The sequence below is a fragment of the Neophocaena asiaeorientalis genome, unplaced genomic scaffold (assembly GCF_003031525.2).
Source record: "Neophocaena asiaeorientalis asiaeorientalis breed wild unplaced genomic scaffold, Neophocaena_asiaeorientalis_V1.1 scaffold168, whole genome shotgun sequence".
Classification (NCBI taxonomy): domain Eukaryota; kingdom Metazoa; phylum Chordata; class Mammalia; order Artiodactyla; family Phocoenidae; genus Neophocaena; species Neophocaena asiaeorientalis.
The window spans coordinates 59,690-79,427 of NW_020175664.1; the positions used below are offsets into that span (position 1 = coordinate 59,690).

The following is a 19,738-nucleotide window of genomic DNA, read 5'->3' on the forward strand; positions in this document are numbered from 1 at the left end:
CCCCCACCCCCAGGCCTGTTTCCGCACAACCATCCCCAGTCCTCTTCCCAGGCCTGATCACCAGAGCCTGAGTTCCAGCTCCCAGGATGTGCATCTCAGGCTGGGAAGTGCAGGGCAGTGGCACTGACTATGTGCTTCTCCCTCCACTCTGGCTGCCTCAAACCATCTGCTGCGTTCTCCTCGGAGGCTCTGAAGCTCCCCTTCTGTCTCAGCAGATCTCCCTGCCAGTGAGGGGGCTTCCCAGGGTGCAGGAACCTTCCCTCTTTCACAGCTCCCTCCCAGGGGCACAGGTCCTGTCCTGACTGCTTTCTCACTTCCTTTTCTTTTTTTTTTTTTTTCCTACCCAGTTATGTGGAGATTTTCTTGCCCTTTCAGCTGTCTGAGTTGGTCTGCCAGCGTTCAGTAGATATTATGTGAGAATCGTTCCCCATGGAGATGTATTTTTCATGTATTTGTGGGAGAAGGTGAGCTTCACATCCTACTGCTCCACCATCTTGGTTGCTCCTTCTGGTTTTTATTTTTCAGTTTGTTAATGTGTTGTATCACATTGATTTGCAGATATTGAAAAATCCTTTCATCCTGGGATAAATTCCACTTGATCATGATCTATGATCTTTTTAATGTATTGTTGGATTCGGTTTGCTAGTACCTTGTTGGGCATTTTTGCATCTATGTTCATTGGTGATACTGGCCTGTAATTTTCTTTTTTTGTGATATCTTTGTCTGGTTTTGGTATCAGTGTGATGCTGGCCTCATTTTTTTTTTTTTAATTGAAGTGTAGTTGATTTACAGTGTTCTGTTAATTTGTGCTGTATAGCAGAGTGGTTCGGTTATACATATATGTACATTTTATATTCTTTTCCATTAAGGTTTATCACAGGATATTGCATACAGTTCCCTGTGCTATAATAGTAGGACCTTGTTGTTTATCCATTCTATATATAATAGTTTGCATCTGCTAAACCCAGACTCCCAGTCCATCCCTCCTGTGCCCCCTCTTCCCCTTGGAAACCATAAGTCTGTTCTCTATGTCTGTGAGTCTGTTTCACAGATAAGTTCATTTGTGTCATATCTTAGATTCCACCTATAAATGATGTCATATGGTATTTGCCTTTCTTTTTCTGACTTACTTCACTTAGTATGATAATCTTGAAGTCCATCCATGTTTCTGCAAATGGCAAAATTTCATTCTTTTTTATGGCAGAGTAATATTTCCTTGTATGCACATACTACAGTATCTTTATCCATTCATCTGCTGATGGACATTTAGGTTCCTTCTATGTCTTGGCTATTGTAAATAGTGCTGGTATGAACATTGCAGTGCATATGTGTTTTTGAATTATAAATTTCTCCAGATATGTGCCCAGGAGTGGTATTACAGAATCATATGGTAACTCTATTTTTAGTTTTTTAAGGCACCTCCATACTGTTTTCCATAGTGGCTGTACCAGTTTACATTTCCACCGACAGTTTAGGAAGGTTCCTTTTTCTCACACCCTCTTCAGAATTAATAGACTTTTTGATAATAGCCTTTCTGACCGGAATGGGGTGATAACTTCATTGTAGTTTTGATTTCCATTTGTCTAATAATTAGTGATGTCAAGCATTTTTTCATGTGCCTTTGGTCATCTGTATGTCTTCTCTGGTGAAATGTCTATTTAGATCTTCTGCCCATTTTTTAATTAAGATTTTGTGTTTGTTTTTTTGATACTGGGCTGTTTGTATATTTTGGTAATTAATCCATTGTGGGTAACATCTTTTGAAAATATTTTCTCCCATTCTGTAGGGTTGTCTTTTCGTTTTGTTTATGGTTTCCTTTGCTGTGCAAAAACTGTTAAGTTTAATTAGGTCCCCTTTGTTTTTATTTCCATTGGTCTAGGAGACAGATTCAAAAAGATACTGCTGTGATTTATGTCAGAGTGTTCTGCCTATGTTTTCCTCTAACAGTTTTATAGTATCTGGTCTTAACATTCAGGTCTTTAATCCATTTTTAGTTTATTTTTGTATATGGTGTTAGAGAATGTTCTAATTTCATTCTTTTACATGTAGCTGTCCAGGTTTCCCAGCACCATTTATTTTTTTTTGTTTTATTTTGTTTTGTTTTGTTTTTGCAGTACGTGGGCCTCTCACTGTTGTGGCCTCTACCGTTGCAGAGCACAGGCTCTGGACGCGCAGGCCCAGCGGCCACGGCCCACGGGCCCAGTCGCTCCGCAGCATGTGGGATCTTCCTGGACCGGGGCATGAACCCGTGTCCCCTGCATTGGCAGGCAGACTCTCAACCACTGCGCCACCAGGGAAGCCCTCAGCACCATTCATTGAAGAGATTATCTTTTCTCCATTGTATATTCTTGCCTCCTTTGTGGTAGATTAATTGACCATAGGTATGTGGGTTTATTTCTGGGCTTTCTATCCTGTTCCATTGATCCATGTCTTTTTTTGTGTATGCCAGTACCATACTGTTTCAATTACTGTAGTTTGTAGTTTAGTCCTTAGGGAGCCTGATTCCTCCAGGTCTGTTCTTCTTTCTCATGATTGCTTTGGCTATTTGTCTTTTGTGTTTCCATACAAATTAAAAAAATTTTTTTTTCTAGTTCTGTGAAAAATGCAATTGGTAATTTGATACGTATTGCATTGAATCTGTAGATTGCTTTGGGTAGTATAGGCATTTTGGCAATATTGATTCTTCCAATCCAGGAACATGGTATATCTTTCCATCTCTTTCTGTCCTCTTCAGTTTTTTTCATCAGTGTCTTACAGTTTTCAGAATACAGTTCTTTTGCCTCCTTAGGCAGGTTTATTCCTAGGTATTTTACTCTTCTTGATGTGATGGTAAATGGGATTGTTTTCTTAATTTCTCTTTCTGATCTTTCATTTTTTGTGTATAGAAATGCAACGGATTTCTGTGTATTAATTTTGTATCCTGCAACTTTACTGAATTCAACTAGTAGTTTTCTGATGGTGTCTTTAGGCTTTTTTATGTATAGTATCATGTAATCTACAAACAGTGACACTTTTACTTCTTCCTTTCCATGGATTTCTTTTATGGCTAGGACTTCCAAAATTATGTTGAATAAAAATGGTGAGAATGGGCATCTTTGTGTTGTTCTTGATCTTAGAGGAAATGCTTTCAGCTTTCCATTGTTGACTGTAATGTTAGCTGTGGGTTTGTTACATATGACTTTTATCATGGTATGTTCCCTCTATGCCTGCTTTCTGTAGTTTTTTGTTTTTTTTTTTGCGGTACGCAGGCCTCTCCCTGTTGTGGCCTCTCCCATTGCAGAGCACAGGTTCTGGACGTGCAGGCTCAGCGGCCATGGCTCATGGGCCCAGCTGCTCTGCGGCATGTGGGATCTTCCCGGACCGGGGCGCGAACCCGTGTCCCCTGCGTCGGCAGGCGGACTCTCAACCACTGCACCACCAAGGAAGCCCTTCTGTAGAGTTTTTATCATAAATAGATGTTGAATTTTATTAAAAGGCTTTTTGGCATCTATTGAGATGATCATATGGTTTTTATTCTTCAATTTTTTAATGTAGTGTATCACGTTGATTTGCAGATACTGAAAAATCCCTGTACAACTGGGATAAATTCCACTTGATCATGGCGTATGAACCTTTTAATGTATTGTTGGAGTAGGTTTGCTAGTATTTTATTTTATTTTATTATTATTTTTTTTTTGCGGTACACGGGCCTCTCACCATTGTGGTCTCTTCTGTTGTGGAGCTCAGGCTCCGGACGCGCAGGCTCAGCGGCCACGGCTCACGGGCCCAGCTGCTCCATGGCATGTGGGATATTCCCGGACTGGGGCACGAACCCGTGTCCCCTGCATCGGCAGGTGGACTGTCAACCACTGCGCCACCAGGGAAGCCCGGTTTGCTAGTATTTTGATGAGTATTTTTGCATCTATGTTCATCAATGTTATTGGCTTGTAATTTTCTTTTTTTGTGATATATTTGTCTAGTTTTGGTATCAGGGTGATGCTGGCCTCACAGAACGAGTTTGGAAGTGTTCCTTCCTCTGCAGCTTTTTGGAATAGTTTCAGAAGGCTAGGTGTTACCTCTTCACTAGACGTTTTGTAGAATTCAGCTATGAAGCCACTGGTCCTGGACTTTTGTTCTTTGGGAGTTTTAAAATTACTGATTCAATTTCATTACTGGTAATTGAACCATTCATAGTTTGTATTTCTTCCTGGTTCAGTCCTGGGAGATTGTACTTTTCTAAGAATTTGTACATTTCTTCTAGGTTGTCCATTTTATTGGCATATACTTGTTCATAGTAGTTTCTTATAATCTTTTGTATTATGGTGGTATCTGTTGTAACTTCTTTTTCACTTCTGATTTTATTGATTTGGGACCTGTCCCTTTTATTTTTTCATGTTTCTCAGAAAAGGTTTATCAATTTTGTTTATCTTTTCAAAGAACCAGCTTTTAGTTTTATTGATCTTTTTTTTTTTTGTCTCTTTCATTTATTTCTTCAAATACATTTTTGATCTCCTTTTCTCTGTTTTCTTCTGGGATCAGTATTCTGCATAGATTGGCATGCTTTATATTATCCCATAGGTATTGTATATTGCTTTCATTTTTTTTCTTTTGTTTTCTGCCTGCTGTTCTGAGTGGGTGATTTCCATTATTTTATCTTCCATATCACTAATTCATTCTGCATTATTCAGTTTGTGATTCATTGCCTTCAGCTCAGCTTTTGCCTCAGCAAATGAGTTTTCTAATTTTACTTGGCTCCTTTTTATAGTTTCTAGTTCTGTTTTATAGGAATCTATTTCTCTCAATAGCCTTTCATAATTCTTTCAATATTTTTATTACCTCCTTTTTGTACTTGGAGTCTATTAGACTGGAGAGTTCTGTTTCATTGTTCTTTCAGGGGAATTCTCATGATCTTTGATTTGGGAGTGGTTCCTTTGCTTCTTCATTTTACTTACATTTCTCTGACTATGATTTTAGGAGAATCAGTTATCTTCTGTGGTCTTGGAGGGCTGCTTCTGTGTGGGAGTTTCCCTGTGTAGCCTGTGTGAGTCTAATATTTTTGGTGCTAGAGCTGTTTTTAGTATGGAACTGTGCACGTCTCTCCTCACTGTGTGCTGTCCGTTATCCCCTTGATGCGGGTGTGACTGGTTTAGGGGTGACTGGAGCCTACGATGGGTATTGATTAGGCACTCCTTTTTGCTCTGTGGTTGTCACAGCCCTGTTGGGGCAGGGTCTGGTCCCCAGTTGTTGGAGTAGAATTGCACATCTGTTTCTGAGCTGCCATGTGAGGTAGGCAGGACTGGAGCACTCGCATTGGGAGAGGATCCTCTGAGTATTCCTCTGCAAGGGCTGTCCACCGGTGACTGCGTTGTGTGGTCGCCTGTCACCTGTCGTGTGGGCTCAGAGTAAAGTGTTGTCAGCACTGCTCTTGGCCCTGCCTCAACTGTGGGAATGCAGGCAGTAGGCCCTGTTGGCCCTCAGATTCTCTGTTCATGAAGCCACCAGCACAAATCAGTAGATACAGATATACTGAAGTCAGGTACCAGGATCACAGCGCAAGCTACGGAAGCTGCTGAACCCTGGCCCTGCCTCTACGTGGGTGTACCCACAAAGCCCGCAGCTGCTGATGCCAGACATGCGCCCGCCATGGGAGCCCCCGTAACCCACTTGGGTGTCCCACAGATGCTGAGTTTACAAGACCTGTGGGGCAGCAGTGGCAGAGTAAGCCCACAGATGGCACAGCTGTGGGGAGAGGGCTCTAACGTCGGCCCCACGTCCATGGGTGGGCAGCCCACACTTGCGTGCTCCGAGAGCTTGTAGAGGCAGAGCCGTGCCTGCTGTGAGCGTGCCAAGAGTGGGGCTGCTGTGATGGGCCACCCCTCCCTTCACGTGCCTGTTGGTGATGGCACTTCTCACGCAGGTCTGGGCTCTGTCTGGGTACACCCCTGGCTGCAGCCTGTGCCACACTCCAGCTGCCTCAGGCTGCTTCCATGCAGCCATCCCGTCCTCTCCCAGGGTCTGTCTGCCGAAGCTTGAGTTGCAGCACATAGGTGACACAGGCCTTCTGTGCTCATCCGTCTGTCCTGCCTGCCGCAGGTTGCTTGTTGCCCTTTCTCCCCGGAGGCTCCCTTTCCGTCGTGGCTGATCTCCCACCAGTGAGGGGGGTTCCCAGGTTGAGGGAACCTTTCCTGTTTCACAGCTCTCTCCCCAGAGTTGAGGTCATGTCCCAATTCCTTCTCTGTTTTTTCCTTTGATCCTGCCCGGTTATGTAGTGGTCTTTCTGGCAATTTCAGTTGTCTGACACCTTCTGTCAGCATTCACTAGGTATTCTGTGAGAATTTTTCCTCATGTATTTGTGGGAGGAGGTGATCTCCACGTTTTTCTGTTCTGCCATCTCGATTCCTTCCACTTCCTATTATTTAGTCTGTTTTTGTTCTGATCTTTGTTATTTCTTTCCTTCTATAACTTTCGTTTTTGTTTGTTCTTCTTTCTCTAGTTCCTTTAGGTGTAAGGTTAGGTTGGGTGCTTAATTTGAAGTTTTCCTTGATCCCTGTGTCGCCATAAACTTCCCTCTTAGAAGTGCTTTTGCTGTCTGGATCGTCATGCCTTCTCTTTAGGCTGCTGTCTCCAGGTATTTTTTATCTCCTCTTTGATTGTCTCAGTGGTCCACTGGTTACTCAGCAGCATATTGCTTAGCGTCCACACCTTTGTGTTTCTGCCGTTTTTCTTTCCTGTGGTGGATTTCTAGTCTCAGTGCTGTAGTGGGAAAAGATGCTTGATACGATTGTCGTCTTAAATTTACCAAGGCTTGATTTGTGGCCTGGCATGCGATCTGTCCATGGTGAATGTCCATGTGCCCTTGAAAAGAATGTGTATTCTGCTTTTGGATGGAATGCTCTCTATTTATTATTTTTAAAGTTTATTTTTAATTTTTCTTTCTTTATCTTGGTTGCACTGGTCTTAGTTGCAGCATGTGTGCTCCTTAGTTGAGGCATGCACGTGGGATCTAGTTACCTGACCAGGGATCGAACCTGAGTTCCGTGCATTGGAGGGTGGATTCTTAACCACTGCATCACCAGGGAAGTCCCCCTCTCTATATTTATATCAAGCCAGTTTAGTCTAATGTGTTATTAAGGCTTTTGTTTCCTTATTGATGTCTGGATGATCTGTCCATTGAGGTAAGTGGGGTGTTAAAGTTCTCTACTGTTATTTTATTACAGCTGAGTCCTACTTTTATGTCTGTTAATATTTGCCTTATATATTTAGGTGGTCCTATGTTGGGTGCACGTATATTTACAATTGTTATATCTTCTAGAATGATCCCTTGATCAATATGTAGTGTCCTTTATCTCTTCTAACAGTCTTAATTTTTTTTTGGGGGGGGGTGGGGTACGCGGGCCTCTCACTGTTGTGGCCTCTCCCGTCGCAGAGCATAGGCTCCAGATGCACAGCCTCAGCGGCCATGGCTCACGGGCCCAGCCGCTCCGCGGCATGTGGGATCCTCCTGGACTGGAGTCTTAATTTTTTTTTAAAAATTATTTTTGGCTGCATTGGGTCTTCACTGCTGCACGTGGGCTTTCTCCAGCTGCAGTGAGCAGGGGCTACCCCTTCTTGCAGTGTGTGGGCCTCTCGTGGGTGGCCTCCCCTGTTGTGGAGCATGGGCTCCAGGCATGTGTGCTTCAGTAGTCGTGGTATGTGGGTTCAGTAGTAGTGGCTTATGGGCTCTAGAGTGCAGGCTCGGCAGCTGCAGCACATGGACTTAGTTGCTCCGCAGCATGTGGGACCCTCGAAGACCAGGGCTTGAACCCATATCCGCTGCATTGACAGGCGGATTCCGAACCACTGTGCCACCAGGGACGTCCCAGCAGTCTTAAAGTATATTTTGTTTGCTGCTGTGGCTTTCTTTTGATTTCCATTTGTATGGAATACGTTTTTCCATCCCCTCACTTTCAGTCTCTGTGTTTTTAGTTCTAAGTTGAGTTGCTTGTAGGTAGCATATATACACGTCTTGTTTTTATATCCATTCAGCCAGTTTATGTCTTTCAGTTGGAGTATTTAGTACTTTTATGTTTGAGGTAATTATTGATATGAATGTTCTGTCATTTTGTTAATTGTTTTGGATTTGTTTTTGTAGGTCTTTTTTTCCCTTTTGTGATTTGCTAACTATCTTTATTGTTGTGTTTGGACTCCTTTTTCTTGTGTATATATCTGTTATAGCATTTTGGTTTGCAATTGCCATGAGGTTTTTATATAGCAGTCTATATATACATGGTTAAGTTGCTGATCTCTTAATTTCAAATACATTTTATAAACCCTGCATTTGTACTCTCCTCCTCTCATGATTACTGTTTCTGATATCATATTTTACATCTAATTGTTTTGTGTATCCCTTAATTACTGTGGATATAGATGATTTTACTACTTTTGTCTTGTTACCTCCCTGCCCTGTTAGCTTTGTGTGTGCATGATTTCCTACCTTTATTGTACATTTGCCTTTACTGGTATACAAACTATTTTGTAGTATTTTTAGTTTCTAGATGGGGTAGATGCTGACATTTAAACTCTACTGTTACTTGTTTTGCTTTTAGAGCACTGATAACTTTCATCTTGCAAATTTCATTGTTACAACTGGCCTTCATTTTTCTTTATTCAGTCATCAGTTCTGTATTTTTTTTTTCAGTACGCGGGCCTCTCACTGCTATGGCCTCTCCTGTTGTGGAGCACAGGCTCCGGACATGCAGGCTCAGTGGCCATGGCTCACGGGCCCAGCCGCTCCGCGGCATGTGGGATCCTCCCAGAACCAGTGTCCCCTGCATCGGCAGGTGGACTCCCAACCACTGCGCCACCAGGGAAGGCCAGTTCTGTATTTTTGATGATATTCTTAGTGTTCTTTGTTTTATATCTACAATTTGGGGTTTGGAATGAATATTTCTTTAACATTTTATAGGATTTCTGTTTTGAGTGTTTGCCTTTTTTTTTTTTGATGTGGACCATTTTTAAAGTCTTTTATTGAATTTGTTACAGTATTGCTTCTGTTTCATCTTTTGGTTTTTTGGCCGCGAGGCATGTGGGATCTTAGCTCCCCAACCAGGGATCGAACCCACACCACCTGCATTGGAAGGCGAAGTCTTAGCCACTGGACTGCCAGGGAAGTCCCCGACTTAACATTTGTTTCCCTGAAAGCTGTATAACCTCTAGAAGTTTTTGAAAAGATAGTCTATTCCTTTTACTGTTTCATATTAGTTAGTACCTATTATGAACCCATACACCTTTGTTTTAATGGGCTATCTTTTTTAAAGGAGTTTTAGGTTCATGGAAGAATTAGGTGGAAGTTATAGAGATTTCCCATGTATTTTCCACCCCAGATATGCAGACCCTCCCTCATAATCAACACCCGACAGAAGAGTATGTTTGTTATCACTGAGGAACCTACATTGACATGAATTACCCCCTCAACGTCCACATTTATGTTAGCGTTCACTCTAGGTGTTATATATTTTGTAGGTTTGGGCAGATGTATACTGACATGGGTGTACCATAATAGTACCATAAAAAGTAATTCCATTATTTAAAAATCCTCTGTGCTCTACCTATTCATCTCTCCCTCCCTCCTAACTGCTGCAATGACAGATCTTGTTACTGGCTTCATACATCTGCCTTCTGCAGCATGTCATCTAGTTGGAATCAAACAGTTTATATAGTGTTTTCAGATTGTCTTCTTTGACTTAGTTATATCCATTTAATTTTCTCCATGACTTCTCATAGTTTGATAGCTCATTTCTTTTTAGTGGTGAATAATATTTCCCTTGCCTGGATGTACCAGAGTTTATTACTCCATTCACCAACTGAAGGACATTTTGGCTCCTTCCAAGTTTAGATGATATGGATAATGCTGCTATAAATACTTATATGCAGGGAATTTATTTCTGCCTGTTTGTTTTTTGTTTTTGTGGCACGTAATAGTTCCTCATTCCTTTTGTGGCCTCGTAATAGTCCATGAACGAATACAACATTTTGTTTATCCATTTGTGAGTTGTTGGACATTTGGGTTGTTTCCACCTTTTGGCTACTGTGAACAATACTGCTAGAAACATTTTTGAACGTTTTTTGTGGACGTATATTTACATTTCCTTTTGCATAAAGCTAAAAGTGCAGTTGTTTGGTCATGAGGTCATTTTCTGTTTAATCTTTTGAGGAACTGCCAGTGTCTTCCAAAAGCGCTGCTGCACCATTTGACATTTCCACCAGGAGTGAGTGTATGAGGGTTCCAGTTTCTCTATATCCTCACCAACACTTGTTATCTGTCTCTTTGACTACAGCCATTGTAGGGGGTGTGGAGTTGTACCTCATCCTGGGTTTGACTTGCATTTTTCTATTGAAAAATTATGTTAAACATCTTCTCTGTATGTGCATATTGGCTATTTTTCTTTGTTCTTTGGAGAATGTCTGTTCAGGTCCTTTGCCCATCTTAAAATTGGGTTGTCTTTTTTTGTTGAGTATAAATAAGTTCTTTATATCTTCTAAATGCAAGTGTCTTGTCAGATATTTATGATTGGTGGGTATTTTTTTTACTGTTTTGTAGGTTTCCTTTTCACTTTTAGAGGGTAGAAGCTTAAAGGGTGCAGGAGATAATTGAGATTTTGTTTTTAAACTAGGTTCTTATAGCATCCACAGTAACAGTCCCAAAATGGATTTTCGTGACTGGGAGGCCTTTAGGTTAATTATAAGTATTCCTCAGTCTTAACTTTCTGGGCTTAAAGGTACTTAGGCCCACTTGGGGGTGCTTTTGTTTCTACCTGCAGCCTCTGAGAACTGTGTTTGCACAAATAACCATGTGGATCACAACACCCATGCTGCTCTCCTTAGACCACGCCCCCTCCACCCATGGCTACTGTTTTCTGACTACATTCATCTTGTTTTTACATTTCCTGTTTACAAAATTAATTGTCAATGTATAAGACATGTTTTGAGCAGATAAAGTTTCACTCCCAAAAACCTTGGTCTAGAAGACAGTGTTACCTCATTTGACAGGAAAACCACCTTCCATTAACTTAATCCTTTGGGAAGATGATAAGTGTATTGTTGATCCTTTTCCTAATAATATCTGACTAATAAAGTGGAGCTAAGTCTACTTGTTATTTTTTTGTCCATCCTGGCTTGTTACCAGGATTCATTTAGTAGGAAGAAGTCATGATGTGGATAATGACAAAAATTGAAAATTCAAAAATTAGATGTAGTTTACTTTAAATACAGCATGGCTTACTGATATGTCTAATTAGCTTTTCTGTAAAAAAAGACCCCCCCCCCAAAAAATCCCCCATTCATCATTCAGTCATAAGGTATTTGTCTTTCTGTCACTCACTTCAGGTAGCATAATGCCCTTCATGTTGTCACACACGGCAAGTTTTTTACACTATATATATTGAGACATGTCACAGTTTCTTTATTCATTTATATTCATTGATGGACACTTAGGTTGTTTACTATTGTAAATACTGCAGTGAACAGGGGGATACATATATCTTTTTGAGATAGTGTTTTCATTTTCATCATATAAATACCCAGAAATGGAATTGCTGGATATTATGTTAGTTCTATTTATTTGAAGAACATCTGTACTGTTTTTCATAGTGTTGGCACTAAGAGAACACAAGGATTCCCTTTTCTCCACATCCTTGCCAACACTTGCTTGTCGTACATTTATGTCTATGCTAAAGCCATTCTAAGAATTGGGAGGTGAGATCTCACTGTGGTTTTAATGTTCATTCTCCTGATGATGATGTTGAACATCTTTTCATGTATCTGTTGACCATCTGTATGATTTCTTTGGAAGAAAATCTGTTCGGATCTTCTGCCCATTTTTTTTTTTAATCAGAATTTTTGTTGTTTTTGCTGTTGAGCTGTGAGATCTTTATGTAATTTAGATGTTAAGCCCCTTAAATATGATTTGTAAATATTTTCTCCCAACCCATACGTTGCCTTTGCATTTTGTTGATAGATTCCATTGCTGTCCACAAACTTCTTAGATTGATGTAGACCTACTTGTTTATTTTTGTTTCTTTTGCTTTTACTTTTCATTTCAGATTCAAAAAATCACTGACAAGATATCAAGGAGCTTACTATGCTTTCTTCTAGGAGTTTTTTTTTCAGGTATTACATTCAAGTCTTTACTCTCTTTTGAGTTAATTTATGCATATGGTATAAGATAGTGGTCCAGTTTCATTCTTTTGTATGTGCCTTTCAGTTTTCTCAATACTAATTATTGATGACACTGTCCTTTCCCCCTTGTATATTTTTGGCTCCTCTGTTGTAAATTTATTGATTGCATATGTGTGGGTTTACTTCTGGGCTTTCTAGTCTCTTCCATTGACTTACGTCTGCTTTAAAGCCAGTAGCATTTTAGTTTCCATTCTTTGTAACATTGCTTGAAATCAGGGAATGTGATGCCTTCACCTTTTTTATTCTTTCTGAAGATTGCTTTGGCTATTCGGTTTCTGGTTCCATACAAATTTTAGGATTATTTGTTCTATTTCATGTGCATGTTTTTGCACGCAGAAAAGTTTTTGGCTCATTTGTGTAACTTCCAGGTAGTGCGATTGCTAGATCATATTTAAGACTGTAAGAAACTGCAAACTCCTCCAAACTAGCTGTACCATTTAGCATTCCCATCAGCAATGAATGAAAGTTTCTGCTGCTCTGCATCATTTCTAATTTTTAATATTTTCAGTGTTCTGTACTTTGGCCACTATCATAGGTGTTTAGTGGTATCACATTTGTTTTAACACACATTTTCCTCAATTAAATTTTTCTTATTAAGTTTTAGTCACAGGTTACCATTCAATTGATTTGCTGTAGTTTTCTATAAGGAAGTTTTGATTTCTATTTTAATTTCAATTTTTTTTTGCTGCAAATAATTGTTTTGCTGGAAGTTTTACTTTCATTTTAGGTTCGTAGGAGTTGCTGGCAAAATAACCACTCTTACACTCAGTTAAACAAGAATTCAGAGTTCATTGAATTAAAAGATTACAGTATACTAATTAAGAGTAGTATAACTAAGAAAGTATAGTAGAGACAGGTTTATTACATCATGGAATTGGGGAAGCACCTATATCCAGATCCAAGCAGCACTGGGAAGTCCCTTCAGCAGCAATCTGGAATCCCAGCTGGGAAGGCCCGGACGGTACATCCACCCCATGGGTGAGACTTGTTTGCTACTGGAAGGATTCCTGCTTTTAGCATCAGGCCACAGGCTGACGATAGTCAGCCTGCGTGCAAATTTGCAGCTCTGGTTATTGTCATAAATGCCTTGGTTTTAAGTCATAAGTCTTGGAGTGTTCTCTGATCCCTGGGGGCTGGCCAGGCCCTCAGGGTGCAAGAAGGCCCCAGACTTATGCCCTATCTTATCTAATGATTTACAAGGTGTGCTGCCTGCAGGGAGCTCAGCAGTTTGGCATGTAGCCAGCTTTTAGGGTCATTGCCCGGTCAGAGAGGCCTAGTGCTGCCTCTGAAACCTGAACAAGACTACTTTACTAGCTTCCCCAACATTAATTTATTCTAATAATTATTCTCTCTGTGTAGATTCTTCATGCACATCTTGGTATGCTGATATTTAAATAACTCATTTTATTTAAGGAAATGTAGGTAATTTTTTTATACTCCATGGTTTCCTCATTATTACTGCTTCTAACAATGTTTCTCAGAAATTTTCTTATGTTCCTTGAACTACATATTTCAATGAAGCCTCTTTTGTTCCCTGTCCTCTCCTTCAACTAAATTTCATCAAAAGTCACCTGGTCCTTGTGGATATACATCCTATTATCGTCCTGTTCTTCAGGCTATTAATTGGCTGCTTATGTTGTTGACCACATCTCTGCACATAGAACTCTGCCATGGATCAGCTGGGCAATGCCAGAACTGTTTCTATGGTTAAACCCTGCTGTGAACAACACTTGTCCATACAAGTCGTTCTTTCCCCTCTAGGCTGTTTAGTAATGCCCCTTAAGGTTACTATTTTCTGTTGCTGTTCCAGAAGTCAAAATTCATTACTTTTTGTTAAGTGCATATTAATTTCTATTGATAAGAGTAAGTATATCTTTAGTGATATACTTACAGTAAGAGCGCTTCTCATCTGATGTCTGTTTTATGTTTGGGATTGGAATGTTAAAAGATCCAAAGATATGATTTCAAATACTTTAAAAAATTCCTGCAAAAGAGATCTGTTACTTTTATATGACAAAGCTGTTTACACTAAAAAACTTCATGCTAAAATTGATATTCTGATTTAAAAATAAGTAGTTTAAAAGTTATTCTTACCAAATATAATCACATCCACAGAGGTTAAACCTTGGCAAAAGCCTCCTGTTAGCTTTGTTTCCACCAGTCAACCTCTGTCGCCCCTGCCAAGAGATCATCATCCAGCAACCATGATCATCCTCCATTGCTGTACCCTTGAGAGGGGTTTATTGCATCCACATGTGTTCACACAGAGTGAATTCATTCATTCTCCAGGTTTTGCTTTTAGGTCCCGCAAAGAACATTCTTGTACATATCTTCCGGAACAAATAATATATGCCTAGGAATGGAATTTGTGGGATACTCAGCTTGATCATGTTTAGAGCAAATATTGGAATAGATGTAAACCTACAGTCTTCCCATAACAGCACTCTCTGTCTTCCTAATATCTTCCACATTTCCTTCATACCAACAATATAGTTTCCATAGAATGAGTCATGTTTATGCTTCTTGCTACAGCGGTTCTTCTTTTCCCAAGGTGAGGCTTTCATCTGCTGCAGTACAGTCCTCTTCCCATAGATTTGCAAGCACAAGCTAGATTTGCAAGCACAAGCAGTGCTCCCACATTGCCCACTACTTCACTCTTGCTTTGTTAAATCCCAGTCCTGGCCTTCCCTCAGGATCTAAGTGAAGTCTATTGGTACTTCTTAGTACTGTGTCCATATTTAGCACTTGGCCTCCCCAGTTCCCATAAGACCCCACCCCTCCCCATACCCCACACACTGCATAAGCAAGGACCCCTACTTGCACACAGTACAGTTTGCTCAGGTCAGCGACTCGGTCTGGTCACTGTGTACATCAACACGTGCTGGACGTGACTCCTATCATTATCTGGGAATGGTAGGACAGTGACGGGACAGTGTAAGTGACACAACTCACTGCCCGTATCTTCCTTGAAACATTTCTAAGATACATTTCCTTTAAATTTTCTTAAAATCTGTACTGCCTGAATGGACGATGCTGCTTAATACATATGAACATGTCATGTCACTCTGCACACCCAGGTTCAAACTGTCTCTTGAATTTGCTTTCTGTGTGAGTTAGATGTGTGTTTTTATATGAAATACTGTGATAATTTACCTCAAGAATAATTAAATAATTAATGCTGTTATAGGGGCTTGAAATATTGCATGGCAGATAGTGAGGACTGTAAAGTTACCTTTAGTTAACTAGATGTGTCATTTTTTGGTCATGGTTATTATGAAATTGACCTTGGCCTACACTATATTTTGGCTGTTGTCTTTTTCTAATTATTTTCCATACAGATGTTCTCTCTGACCTTAAGATGACAATTTTAAAGCATACATTATATACCACATATATATATATATTTTTGCCATACAAGTATACAATTAAATGACACTCCACAGTTAGGTAGTTGAACTGTGTAGAATCACAGGCATGACAATGACTGAAAATTTCAGACCGTTTTCCCTAATTCTTAAACTTTATACATACATTTACCTGAATCTGATATTTCAAAATTCAGTGCTTATCAGTGTTCCTTCTGAAATGAAATTTTTTTGTTGTTGTTGGTACCTACCGGAGAATCTTTTAGAATTCCAGAGACATTATTTTGTGTAAATGTGGTTATTTATTACCATACCTGCTTGATTTATCATGGGTTATGTAAATGCTTTATCACTTATTATTGTGATATACAGATTTTAAAAAATATTTTTTTCTTACATCATACTCACATGTGATTAACATTATTATAAAGGTTAAGGATTAGGGAAGACGGTCTCAAATCTCAATGATGATTTCATGCCTGGATTTTTATAAGCCAGTACATAGGTAGACATTCTAACTATGGACTATCATTTAATTATCCAGATACATTGCAAAATATGTATGTAGTATGTAGTGTGTGTTTGAAACTCTATTATCTAAGATCAGAGAAAACAGTAATATGGGAAAATATATAAAAAGAAAATTAAACTGTATATAACAGTGATGTCTGAATACCATGTTTGAGAAAACTGTTCATTGTATATGACTTTTTATGTAATTATCTAAGTCAGTATAAAATATTTATTTTCCAACTCCATTTAATAGGAAGCCTTTCTGCTGGATTTGCAATCAAGGAGTTATCACCAAGAGAGGACATTTCTAAAGGAGAACTATGTCATCTAGTGACATTAGAAAGAAGTAAAAGTCACGGCATCAAGGATTTTGACCTCGAGGAAGTCTGTGCAGGTGTGCAGGAATGTGAGAGTGAGTGGGGCTGTGATGCAAGAGATGACAAAGAAGTACTTTTGACCCATAACAAAAATCTCACTCACGGAGAAGATCAAGATAATAAGTCCTTAATTAATTTTCCTCAGAGTGTTTCTGTACGAAGTAATGCACGTGAATATTTCACGCACGACAAGCCATCCATAAGAAGTTTGTTAACAACGAAAAATAACGTCAGCCTTGCTGGAAACAGAGATCTCAGGTGTTTGGAAAGCAGACCCGGAGTGAGGCTGCAGGCCCAGGCGGCTCAGCTGCGGAGATGTGCCGCTGAGGAGAAAGCGTATGCGTGCGGTCAAGGTGAGAAGCCAGTCAGCAGTGGTTCCTCAGTTTCACCACTTCACAGAGTTCCTCCTAGTGTGGAAAACACGTCGTCACCTGCGCAGCACAGGAGAACACACACTCGAGAAAAACCTTACAGCTGTAATGACTGTGGGAAGGCTTTTAGCAAAAGCTCAAACCTCAGGAATCACAGGAGGATTCATTCTGGACAGACACCTCACAGATGTAGTGAGTGTGGCAAAGCCTTTAACCACCAGTCACACCTCACAACACATCAGAGAGTGCATACAGGAGAGAAACCTTACAAATGTCCTGAGTGTGGCAAAGCCTGTGCCGAGCATTCAAGCTTTAACAGGCACAAGAGAATCCATACCAGATAGAAATCGTACAGATGTCTCAAGTATGGCAAAGCGTTTACAGTGCGCTCGTATCTTACTCAACATGAGACAGTCCATACTAGAGAGGAGCCACACAGATGTTATGAGTGTGGCAAGCATTTTACGCAGCGTTCAAACCTTTTGGCACACCAGAGGATTCATACAGGAGCAAAACCTTTTAAATGTAATAAATGTGATAAGGCTTTTATTGAACGGTCACAACCTTGGGGTCATGAGAGAACTCACACTGGAGAGAAGCTTTACAAATGTGATGAGTGTGGCAAAGCCCTTACAAGACATTCATATCTTACTCAACATAAAACAATCCACACTGGAGAAAAACCTTACAAATGTAATATGTGTTGCAAATCTCATACTCAATTTGCAAGCCTCACCAGGCATCTCAAAATACATACTGAAAACAACATAAGCCTCACATAAGTGGCAATGCTTTGGTCCAAAGCTCAAGGTTTAGGGGTCACCAGAGATTTTATAATAAGAAAGAAACTTTAAAGCGATTCAGACAAAATTTGCGCATGTAGTCAAGCCTTACTTAACACGTGGGAGTCTATCAAGGAGAAAGAAGACATACAGATGGCCAGCAGACACATGAAAAGATGCTCACAGTCACGGATCATCAGGGAAGGGTAAATCAAAAGCTCAATGAGGGGGCTTCCCTAGTGGTGCAGTGGTTAAGAATCCGCCTGCCAATGCAGGGGACACAGGTTCGAGCCCTGGTCCGGGAAGATCCCACGTGCCATGGAGCAACTAAGCCTGTGTGCCACAACTACTGAGCCTGCACTCTAGAGCTCGCGAACCACAACTACTGAGTCTACGAGCCACAACTACCGTGCTCTACAACAAGAGAAGCTACCGCAATGAGAAGCCCACGTGCCGCCACAAAGAGTAGCCCCTGCTCTCAGCAGCTAGAGAAAACCTGTGTGCAGCAGCGAAGACTCAATGCAGCTAAATAAATAAAAATTTAAAAGTTATATTAAAAAAAAGCTCAATGAGGTACCACCTCACACCTGTTTACAATGGCTGTCATCAGAAAGACAACAAGCATTGGCAATGGTGTGGAGAAAAGGGAACCCTGTCCACTATTGCTGGGATTGTAAATTGGTGCAACATTTATGGAAAACATTACTGAAGTTCCTAAAAAATTAAAACCGTCAGATGAACCAGGTATTGCACTTTGAAGTATTTACTGGCAGAAAAGAAAAACAGTAATTTGAGAAAATATAGGCATTTGAATATTCATTGTAGCATTATTTCCAGTAGCCAAGACAGAGAAGCAGCCTAAGTGTCCATCAATAGATGAATGCTTAGAGGAGATGTTGTATGTCCATTCCGCACAGTAGAATATAAGTCACCCTTAAGAAAAGGAGCCCAGCCATTTGCAATAACGTGGATAGATCTAGAGGATTTTATGCTAAGTGACAGAAGTCAGGCATAGAAAGACAAATACTGCACGATCTTTCTTATACGTGGACTCGAAGAAGCAAAAGCACAAGACAAGGAAAACAGATTCACAGATAAAGAACAAATGTGTGGTTGTCGCCAGAAGGAAGGGCGGTGCAGCGGCAGGTGAAATAGGTGAAGGGGATTAAGAGGCACAGACCTCTACGTAATAGGTAAGTCATGGGGATGTAATATCCAGCATAAGGAGCATGGTAGTAGCTGAGGAAAGATGGCTACACATATCATTGTGATGATTTCATAAAGTATGCACATGTTACCTCATATAGTACAGCCAATACTAACACTGTTGTATATCAATTATATTTCAATAAAGAGAGACTCCATCGTAGAGAGAAACCATACAAAACTTACGTGGAAGAGCCTGTAACTAGGGCTCACGTCTTACCTTATATCAGAGTATGTACATCTTTGAGAAACCAAGCAAATGTCATGTATAACTGCGTAGCAGGGTGATAATTAGTTGGAAATAATATATGTTAGTGCAGCTTCTATCAGAAATAATTTGTCCCTTCTTTGTTCACACAAAATACATCAAACCTTGTATGTTAAGGATAGAAGAAAAGGAAAGGAGAAGTTCTACCAAAACATGACTCCAGTCACACATGAGGATTTCATAAGTTTCATGAGATTCCTCTTGAGTCAGAGTCCTATATGGAGTCCTCATCACTCATAACACATTAGGCTGAAACAGAGAAATGAAACTTAAATAAATCCTACCATTTATTGAAGAAAAAGGAGGTACCCAGTGGTCTTTGGTCCACAGCAAATATGCAGTTTTGCTGAGCACATGTTCTCAGGTCCCTATTCCATACGGCCAGGAATGGGAAATGATCTTTTCTGGACTCTGTCTTTCCCCTAAGAATGGATAGCCAATATTTTGTGTTTTGTTGTTCTTCACTTAACCTACTAACATCCAACAGAGTATTACAAACTATGCCTTCCTTGAGCAATAAGCACTTTTCCCCAGTACCTTCCCAGGACCTTTAGCCCATGTGCCACAACCACTGAAGCCCACATGCCTTAGAGCCCGTTCTCTGCAACGGGAGAAGCCACTGCAACGAGAAGCCTGCGCACCACAAAGAGGAGTGGCCCCT

At 40.3% G+C, this 19,738-nt stretch overlaps 1 pseudogene; it reads left to right on the forward strand.

Annotated features, from left to right (window-relative positions):
* LOC112390533 (zinc finger protein 677-like) overlaps positions 1-17,937 on the forward strand; it is a 65,531-nt pseudogene extending 47,594 nt beyond the window's left edge.
* Positions 17,938-19,738: the final 1,801 nt, after the last annotated feature.